This window comes from Vulpes lagopus, chromosome 10, assembly GCF_018345385.1.
Source record: "Vulpes lagopus strain Blue_001 chromosome 10, ASM1834538v1, whole genome shotgun sequence".
Taxonomy (NCBI): Eukaryota; Metazoa; Chordata; class Mammalia; order Carnivora; family Canidae; genus Vulpes; species Vulpes lagopus.
The window spans coordinates 77,160,325-77,170,979 of record NC_054833.1 but is presented as its reverse complement, the minus strand read 5'-3'; positions in this window follow the sequence as shown (position 1 = coordinate 77,170,979).

Genomic DNA, 10,655 nt, shown 5'->3' with positions numbered 1-10,655 from the left:
TGTATGGTGGGGATTGGATATTTTGGTTGCATTGGAGATTGGATGAGATAATAAATTTAGTAATCCATTTATTTAATGTATACTAACTAAACTCTGCTATAATAAAAATCATAATGGACACCCATTGAGTGCCTAGGAAGTGCCAGCCACTACGCCAACTGCTTAATCTTTACAACCACTCTGGGAGGTAGCTTCTGTTATTTCCATTTATTGATGGAGAAACTGAGGTTCAGAGAGATGAACGTGCCTAGATCACACAGCTAGTCAGTGGTAGAGCTAGAATTTGAACAGGAACAGACTACCCACTAGTCCTGTGCTCATAGCCAGTAATAGAGCCTAAGTCTTATCTCCTGCATGTGGGTGGGGGATCTTAAAGGTCAGGAATTACTATCTATTAATCTCTAAATCTGTAGTGCCTAAGCTATGGCCCAGCATGCAGTAGCTGCTCACTAAATATGGGTGAGCAACTTAGATCTAAGAACAAATCTAAGACAACAAGGTTAAATAAAGCAGCCTGATGGGGCAGACAGGGAAGCAAACAGGCAGCATGTGATAAAATAGGTAGGTGCCTACAAAGGACCGTTTGGGGTTTGTGGTGGGTTGGTGTGTATCAGTCAGAGTCTCAACAGTCCACCGATGGCTCTTGTGATATATTTAGAGGAGGGCTTATTTGCAAAGGTGCAGAGGTAGAAGAATCATAGGAGACAGTATAAGAGCTTAGCAGATGAACTATTCCTACAAGAGGAGAGAGAATCCTGCAGAGCTGACAACCTTAAGAGGAATAGTGAGGGACACAGTCAGATCTGTGGCCCAGCAAACAGACAATAAAAGGACCATTTGCCCTTCTCTCCCTCTGATCTCCTTATGGGGCCCCCAGTTAGTCAGGAACCCACTCATGACATCCCCACAGATCAGCCTCCTGGGCACACAGCAGATAAAGAATGGTGGAACATGGACCTAGAGGAACTAACAAAAGATAATCTGCACAGACAGGAAGGATGTGCACGTGTATTCTGGAAAGCAGAGCCGAGAAGAGCATCCCATCAAGGAAAAGGATGTGTAGTCATACTGCACAGTGTTTGGAGTATTCTAAATACTTTGGTGTGGCAAAGATTTTGAGAATGAGAGCTGAGTAGTAGGAAACCAGATTAAAGAGAGAGGTGGGGGTTAGGTTGTAGAGGGCTGGGTCAGGGGACTCTTCTGCAGGCACTGAGGAACCATTGGATGCGGTTAGGCAATGTGTTTATGTTCTGGACCACATCTTTTGACTGCAGAGTGGTGAATGATAAGGAAAGGGGACGATGTTGATAGGCAGGGGACCCATTGTTGACTCTACTGCATCAGTTCTGTAAAGATGAAGCTGAGGGTCTGATTAGGAGCACACTCTTCCTTGAGTAAGATGAAGGCAGACCAGGTGCTCAGGCCTGGACTTAACCTCCATGTGGCACCCTTGTCTGCCCTCAAGGGCACACATGATGCAGAGGTGGCCTGGTGCTGAAGACCAGAGTGAGGTCATGGTGTCTTGGGGGCAGTTCTGAATTCGGTTTCCTTTTGAGTGGAGAGAGATTATGAAGACTTTGGGAGAGATTGCAAATTTGTAGGAGGCAAGGTTGCCTTGGTCATACAAGAGAAAAAGAGAAGGAGAGATGAGGTCCAGAGATAAAAGAAGCTGCCTTTGTTCTTAGAACATGTGTCAGGCCATGTCCAGGGGAAGAAGTGGATACTAAAAGGAGGAAAGTATGTGCCTCAGACACTAGGAAACAAATGGGAGGGAAACTGGTAGATCTCTATGCTATTTATTTATTTATTTATTTATTTATTTATTTATTTATGTATGCATGACAGTGTTGAGTACCATAGGGAATGGGGAGAGGCAGAGGTCGATTGGGAGAGTTCAAGAGGATCAGAAGCAAACATTGCTGAGCAAATAAACAACTTGAAATGCCAAGAGTCTGGGAGAACAAGCAAGAACCTCACCTGAGGTTAGAATGTTTACGGCACGTGACAAAAGGGCTGATATCTGGGAGGCGGGCCAGTCTTAACTTCCAGGGATTGTTTTGATGGGTTATGTTTTTCTTCACCATTGAAGTCTAATTATGTCTGAATTCCATGCAGTAAAGTTGGTGACTGAATAGATGGGTGATGGACTAGAGAAAACACTCCCTATGTTAGTACAGGATGACACCTGCCATTAGCACCAGTTAAAGCCAAAAGAAGACACACACATCTCTAACTTTTCCTTTTAAATGGCAAAACTCAGGTGTGATAAAAGAGAAATGACTTCTCCAAACTATATACAGACACTCCCATCTCCATTCTTCCTTTGATCTTCATAATGGTATTTTAGGCCAACATGGAGATGACACATTATAGCATGGCCATCAGCAAACTTTTGCTATAAAGGGCTAGATAGGAAGTATTTTATGCTTTGAGGGGCCACATATGATCTCTGCCACATCTCCTTTAAAAAAAATGTTTAGGGGCACCTGGGTGGCTCAGTTGGTTGAGCGTCAGACTCTTGATTTCAGCTCAGGTCATGATCTCAAGGTTGTGAGATCGAGCGCTGCATTGGGCTCCATGCTTAGCGAGGAGTCTGCTTGGGATTCTCTCCCTTTGCTCCTCCCCCGCCCACACATCTTTTCTCTCTCTTTTGGCAAATTACTTAAACTTCTTTCTCTTCTTTGTAAAATGACTGCACCAGCTTCACCAGTCTGTTGAGAGGATGGAAAGAGTTACTGCTTGGGTTTGAATCCTATCGCTGCCCTCAACTTACAGTGTGACTCTTGCTGATGAAACTCTCTGTGCTTTAGTTTCCTCATCTGAGAAATGAAGAAAATAGTAGTCCCCCCCTTTATATAACTTTTGTGTGGATGATATTACACAACTGTTAAGCACATAGAATAGAGCTAGCATGTATAGATTTTACCTACTATTATTAATATTATATAAATACTTCAGATACTTGGTACAAGATAGATGCTTGGCAAATTAACTACAGCAGCCATTCTCCAGTGAGAAAGCTGACTCAAAGAACTTAAGAAAGGTTGGGCCATATTGCAAGAGCCTGGTCTTTTTTTTTAAGATTTTATTTATTTATTCATGAGAGACACAGAGAGAGAGAGAGAGAGAGAGAGAGAGAGAGAGAGAGAGAGAGGCAGAGACACAGGCAGAGGGAGAAGCAGGCTCCATGCAGGGAGCCCAACGTGGGACTCCATCCCTGGTCTCCAGGATCAGGCCCTGGGCTGAAGGCGGCGCTAAACTGCTGAGCCACCCGGGCTGCCCAGAGCTGGTCTTTACAGAGTTCAACTATAGTTCATCCTTGATTTCTGTCCTATAGGATGAAGCAAGCATGATTGACTGCATGAAAGTGAGCTCTGTCTCTCTGGCCCATATGTGGGGCTTCCCTCACCATCAGATAAGCACACACATAAGCTAAATCCATTTTGATCTCAGCAGAGATCTTTGTATACATGCACACACTTGGCAGTCATGGACTGCAGACTTGGTGCTCTTGCTTGTGCTTTGAGCCGTGTTATCAATACTTGTGCATGTAAACTTGGTAGATCAAAGCTATCCAGGTCAGAAAGGCTAATATTTAAATTCCAGACATGCAGGCACAGCTTTGAAATTCCATGGTGCAGAATCAAGTTCACATACAAAATCAAGTCAAACATTTGTTTGACAGAGTTGTAGGGCTCTGGAGTGTGGGTGGGGTTTGCGTTTAGAGGAAATTGGGGGCCCGCCCAGAATGGAATTCTGTAAGATTCTGGCTGAGGACCGTTTTTTAGGTTCAAAGCTCTGTGTGACCCTCGTTGGAGCAAACACATTTTCTTGGTCCAGCTTTGATGTCTCAGAGGAGATGTTTGTAATCTCTGGAAAGAACACATTCTGCTACTCTGAAAAGGTAATACCCAGAGATACCACCACTTAATTTGCAAGGTACTACAAAAACTAAAGATAATGGACATAAACTTCCCGAAACATAATAGGCTCTCAACATGTGGTAGCTATATTTTTATTATTACCCATTACTCCCATTGTTCCATCCCCTATATCACTGAAAACATGTAGACCAAAGACAATATCCTTTGGAGATGTCAAATCATCTTTTGTCCATCTCGCTCAGTTCAATAGCCCTTTGGAGAGTGCCCCTTTATCATGCTAGGTAAAGTGTAAGGTCTATTTTAATTGAAAAGATGAATATGATGGGCCTTCAAGGAGAGTAGTCTGGCCATGGGTGGCAGATGTACTCACTCCTAGTTATAATACAATGCAGATGGCTTGGAAGCAGAGTGCACCCAGGACAGTGGAGTCATAGGTAACAGAGTCATTCTTTTTAGTAGCAGTGGATTAGCTGGACTCCCAACCTTTTCCTTAATGTAGTATAATGAATGGCCTTATTCCAGAAACCTACATTCAAATCCTGGTTCCACCACATTTTGAACTGTCATCTGGAGCATGTAATTTAACCTCACTGAACCTCAGTTTTCTTATCTATAGAATAGGGATAATTACAGTGTCTATCTCATGGAAGTGTTGGGAAAAATAATGAGATAATCCATGTGAAACAAACAAAAAAAATCCATGTAAAGCAATTAGCATTTTTAATTGCAGAGCTATCACATAGTAAATCATTTTAGCTACCATTGCTTTAAAAAGGAAGTAACTTTTCTTCTTAAAAACATAGTATTCTTTCTTCTGCTGACATATAATCAAATAATCATCTTACATCCATGTAATGCTTTTAATACTTTTATAATAAGTTGAAACATATAAAAGTGCCAATATTTGGTCATTTTTGACCTTTAAAAATGGCAACTCCATAATAACATTCCAAGCACCCTTACTTGCAATGTTTTATTTGATCTCCACAATAGCTCTGTAAGTGTGTTGGCACCTGTGATATTTCCTCCTACAGTCATTTTCAAAAGCTTCTCCTCCCTGAATTCACGTGGATGCTGAGACATCAGCATGCTTAGTGGCTACTCTTATCTGTCAAGGGGTAGGTAAGCATATGGCCTAGTTGGACGAGAATCCCTTCTGTGAGATTTCAGGGGGTGTAGATCCTAGGAAACTTTGCTAACCTTTCAGTAACTGAAATACTTGGGTATTAAACTCTGGAGCAGTTGGTGACTATATTTTCTACCATTCATTTATCCATTTGGTATTTATTGAGCACCTTCTATGCTCCAGGTACTGTGTTGGGGCTTAGGGGTATAGAAATTAACAAATGGACAAGATCCTTTCCCTCAATAAACTTTATTGTACTGGAAAAGACTGGAAACAAGCAGGGAAATAAGTCCATGAGACCAGTGCTATACTGGGACTATAGGAAAGAGCTAGACTGCATTGATAGAAGCAGAGAAAGGGCTGGAGGGAACACTATTGGGATTTGAGCATTTAGTTCCAGCAGCACCTGAAGCCTTGCTGTCTTCTGGTCCTCCTAGAACCTTGCTTATTCAGCTCTCCTTGGATCTCATGAACTGCCAAAACCTGTCTCTCATTTTTATCCTTGAATTGAGATAGGTTTCTGTCATTTGCAATCAAAAGGGTCCATTCTAGTCTAGTAAATCCAGATGAGAGCATTTATCCTTCTCCCTATATAAATAAAGCAAATAAGGACATAGGTGGGAAAGTAGGTCTGAAACCTGAGCCATACAAACCCTTTTGGAAAAGTTAGCTTAAGCATAAATCATAAATAACTAAGGTGGCCTAGGACATTGCATGAAATTAAAAAAATAATCCATCAGCTTTAGTTGGGTCATTGCTATCATCATCAATTTTGACAGCTTCTTGTGATCAACAATATGGAGAGATCCATAGGATCAGGGTATCTGGAAGCTGGAAAGGACTTTATGGATCATGAAATCAGACCTCAGTTTACAGATGTGGATACAGAGGCTGAGAGCTGATACATGACATGTTCAAAGTCACATAGTTTGAGAGCAACCAGGATAGAGATGAACACAGGACTCCTGACTCTCAGCCCATGGTTCGGCTACAATGACTAATTCATTCATTTATTCAGGAAACATTCTGAATGTCTGTTATGTGTCAGGCCCTATTCTAGGTACTAAGGTCACAGTGGTCGCTCCCCTTATAGAGTTTCATTATAATAGGGGGAAGACAGACAATAAAAAAACAAAATCTGGTGGTGTATGCTTGGAAGAACCTAAAACAACACATGAGAGTATAACTGTGTGTGTGGTGGTGGGGAGTCATGTTATTCTAAGTTGAGTGGTCAGGGAAGGCTTCTCTGAAGAGTTGTCAGTCAAGTCAGGATCTGAATAGCCAGAGGAATTGGCCATGTAAGGATTTGAGGGAAGAATATTCCAAGGAGGGGAGATAATTTGTGCAAAAGCCCTGAAGCTGGAATAAACTGACATATTTAAAGAACAGAAAGAGGAGTGATGTGGCTAAAGCATACTGAGGAAAGTGTGGAACTGGGGGGTGGTATGAACTGAAGTTTGGAGAGGTCAGCAGGGGGTTGTGATTGTGGTGGTTTTGGAGGACAAGGTAAAGAACTGGGTTTTATGCTAAGTGTAACAGAAAGCCATTTGGGCAGTTTTAAATGAAGAAGCAACATGATCCCTTTTTTTTTTTTTTTAAGATTTTATTTATTTGTTAACGAGAGACACACAGAGAGGCAGAGACACAGGCAGAGGGAGAAGCAGGTTCCCTATGTGGGACTCAATCTCAGAACCCTAGGATCATGACCTGAGCAGAAGGCAGACACTCAACCACTGAGCTACCCAGATGCTCCAAGAAGCAACAAGATCTAATTTCTGTTTTAAAACCTGATTCTGGGGGCCCAGGCTGGCTCAGTCAGTTAAACATCCAACTCTTAATTTTGGCTCAGGTCATGATCTCAGGGTTGTAAGATCAAGCCCAACTGGTGTGGAGCCTGCTGCTTAGGTTTCTCTCTCTCTCTCTAAACAAACAAAAACCAAACCTAATTCTGATCACTTGTTGGACAATGAGAGTGGAAATAGGAATCCAGCCAGTGCAGGCAAGAATGCCGGTGTCTGGAATAGGGTGGAGAAATGGAGAGGGAAAGTGAAGGATGGATCTCAGATATGTTATGGAGGTAGACGTGATAGAACTTGCCTATGGCTTAGGGATGGTGGATTATAGACCCGGTCTTGATCAATAGCTAAGTCCTGAGTTTTTGCCTTTAGAAACTTAAGAAATTACAAATACCCACCATTTGCTTCAACATGGATGGAACTGGAGGGTATTATGCTGAGTGAAATAAGTCAATCGGAGAAGGACAAACAGTGTATGTTCTCATTCATTTGGGGAATATAAATAATAGTGAAAGGGAATATAAAGGAAGGGAAAAGAAATGTTGGGAAATATCAGGAAGGGAGACAGAACATAAAGACTCCTAACTCAGGGAAACGAACTAGGGGTGGTGGAAGGGGAGGAGGGCGGGTGTTGGAGGGGAATGGGTGACGGGCACTGAGGCGGACACTTGACGGGATGAGCACTGGGTGTTTTTCTGTATGTTGGTAAATTGAACACCAATAAAAATTAATTAAAAAAATAAAATAAAATAAAAATAAGAGAAGAAACTGAAAAAAAAAAAAAAGAAACTTAAGAAATAGACAGTGTTGACATTCCCTGTGGGAAACTGGAGAAGACAAAGGTTTGAGGAGAAAAAAAAAGGAAGAGTTCTGTTTTGTGTCTCACTCTACATTCTTGTGCAAGAGGCCCATAATCTAAGGTCAACAAGTGGCAAAGTAGACCTAAAAAAGAATCAATAGAAACCATTAGAGGACAGAGACCATTGACTGTGGCTCATTTGCTACCCAGTTGGTTATCTGGTCCCTTATCCCTCATTGATTAATCAATGTGGAGCAGCCTGACAAGTAATAATCACCATGATGGTAAAACAAAGGGAGGTATCCAAAGCTACCAAGAAGTCCATCCTAGCATTAAAAGTTACCAGGTGAAACCCAACCAGGAGATTCAGAGATGGACTGGGAGGGTCATTCCAGGAGGAGGAACGCCATGTGCTCCAACAGTTCAGAGATGATTGAAACATGGTGAGCTGGAAGAGAGACAAAAAGATGTTTGTGATAGATAGTCTAAAAGGATTGGTCAGCATTTTATTTTATAGGTGAGAAGTCAGAATAAGGAAATACCACCAGTTGAACATGTTGGGAGAAAAAACAGACTTTCATTCATTCATGCATTCATTCATTCATTCATTCATTCAACAAATCCTTATTGAGCCTTATCTTCATACAAAACTATTCTAGATTCAAAGACCTAACAATAGATGGAACAAAGACCCTACCCTCAAGGAATTTGCATTCTAACAAGAAAAGACTATAAATAAGTAATGTAACTATGTGTCAAGGACAGATAAGTGCTATGGAGGAAAATAAGGCAGTTTGTAGGTTTTGTGCAATTTGAGCATTTCATTCTCTGCCAATGGGGCCAACTAATAGAAAAAGTGAGTGGGGAACCCCATCCTTGTTCTGTTCATTGAGCTCTGCCCAGGTGCTGGTTGCTTCTGCAACAAGGAAGTCTTCTTTCTTGACATAAATCACTGGGGCTGAATATACAAAGACGGAAGGAAAGGATGAGGTCACAGAAGTCACAGGACTTGGTCTTGTAGAGCCTTGTAAGCCATTGTCAGAACCTTGGGTTTTACTCTGAGTGTGATGCATTTGCCAAAACAATAGAGAACGGAGAAGCAGGAAAGGTGCTCTGTGTTTGTTCCCAGCCCTATTTCATTCACCTATCCCTGACCCTGCCCTGCGTTGGCCAATATGTTGTCTGTTGGGTGAGAAAATTGGAAACTTTCAGTCTCTCTCTGTAAAATGACATCTACCAAATTTCTGATTCTCTATTGGTCCTTTACAGAAATCCGGCCAGAATTTTGGGGTATGCTGGGGAGAAGGATAAACTTACTAAATCTTTCAAACCTAAGAATATTCCATTTAACCCACTCTATCCCCAAGATGGTCTTCTTGATGAGAAAGCTCCAGGGTAAAGGAGAGTGATCCCAAGGAATCTGGTCTTGGGTCTGTCCCTGTCTCCCCATGTCCCCTTGGGAAATTCAACCCCTCTCTGGACTAAGGACTCAGAGTTCATTCTCTCTAAACTTCCTACCTGGTGTTCTAATATTTATTGACTCCTCATCAGCTTTTTCCTTCTCAAAGCTTCCCTACCTTCAGACTTTGAAATGTGCACGCTGTTGACAAAAAGGACTAGGAGGTTCAGGGTGGAGGGGAGAATCAGGGCTGGGCGAATGGAAGGCGTCTGGGCTGGCGTGGCCCAACACTAAGGAGGCCTGCACACCCAGAGCCTGGGGGTCCGTCCTGGTAACTGCTGGGGAAAGTCCTGGCTCTCTTTGCAGAGGGGGCTCTGACAGGCTAAATCCAAACCAGATGTGCACCAGAGAGAGCAGGGCCTATTACAAAGTGTTGTGAAATGGCCCAGGGGAGGTAAATAAGCAAAAACAGACCAGTTGCCTAGCAGCGTGTACAACAAAACAAGGAGCAGCCCAACTGGCATTGGCCAGGGCAAAACTGCTCTCTGCAGTAGGGAAAGAAAGGACAGGGAGGGTTTGAGCCTGATGAAGACCCAGGGGGCTTGCTTCCAGCAGCCCTGCCCTACTCCTGCTCTCCTGGGTGGCAAGGCCTGCCACTGGCCCTGCCCAGCCTGGCTCCACAGCCTCTGGGCCTTTGTGCCCAGCCAGCCCCATGGGGTCCTGGTTGGGGCCTCTCCCCAGTGCTGGGGAATTGGGGTATAGGAGGGACCACACCCCTCCTAAGAACTGCATTCTGGCAGCATCCACCAGGAGGGGAAGAGAGGGGACACAGCTACAGAGATCGATCAAAAGTCTACTACATGTCCAATATCTGGGCTTCACATGCAACCTTCATCATACCTTCATACACCATGGATTTCTTGAGCACCTGTTATGCCCCAGGCACTGTGACTGACCTCAGGGAGAGTCAGAAAGGAGCAAAAGAAACACACTCTTTGCTCTCCACCTATGGAGGAGAGAGACATTAAATAAGGAATTACACAATCAAGTGTATGATGGTAAATCATGCTAGGAGGTACAAAGGAAGAGAACTAGTGGCATGAAACAATGAAAGTGGGGTTGGATCTAAACAGAGCATGCAGGAAAGGCCTCTCTTGGGAAGGTAAGCTGAGATTTCAAGAGTGAGTAGGCACCTGCCAGGCAAGAAGAGGGGGCAGGGATTTCCCCATAGCTGGAAGGGCAGGTGGAAAGGCCTTGGGACAGGAAAGAGCTTCTGCTTAGGAGGAAATGACAGAAAAATTAGTTTGTGAAAGAGGCTGTGAAGGGGTGGAGAGGTGGGCAAGCCAGATCACAGAGGCCCTTCCATGATAGGGATGTGTGGGGTTTTGTCCCAAGTGCAATGAGAAACCCTTGTGGATTGTTTGTTGATGATAATATTGGGGGAGTGACAGGAACCCCTAGATGATCAGATTCATGTTTTTAAAAAGATTATTCCTAGGTATAACTTGGTGATTTTGAAGGGAAACGAGAGAGGATAAGAAGAACAGTCAGGAGGCTCTCTCAATAATCTCAGCAAAAATGTCAATGGCTTGGACTCGGGGCAAGATAAGGGGAGATAAGCAGAAGATTCAAGGTATATTTTCTTTTGACT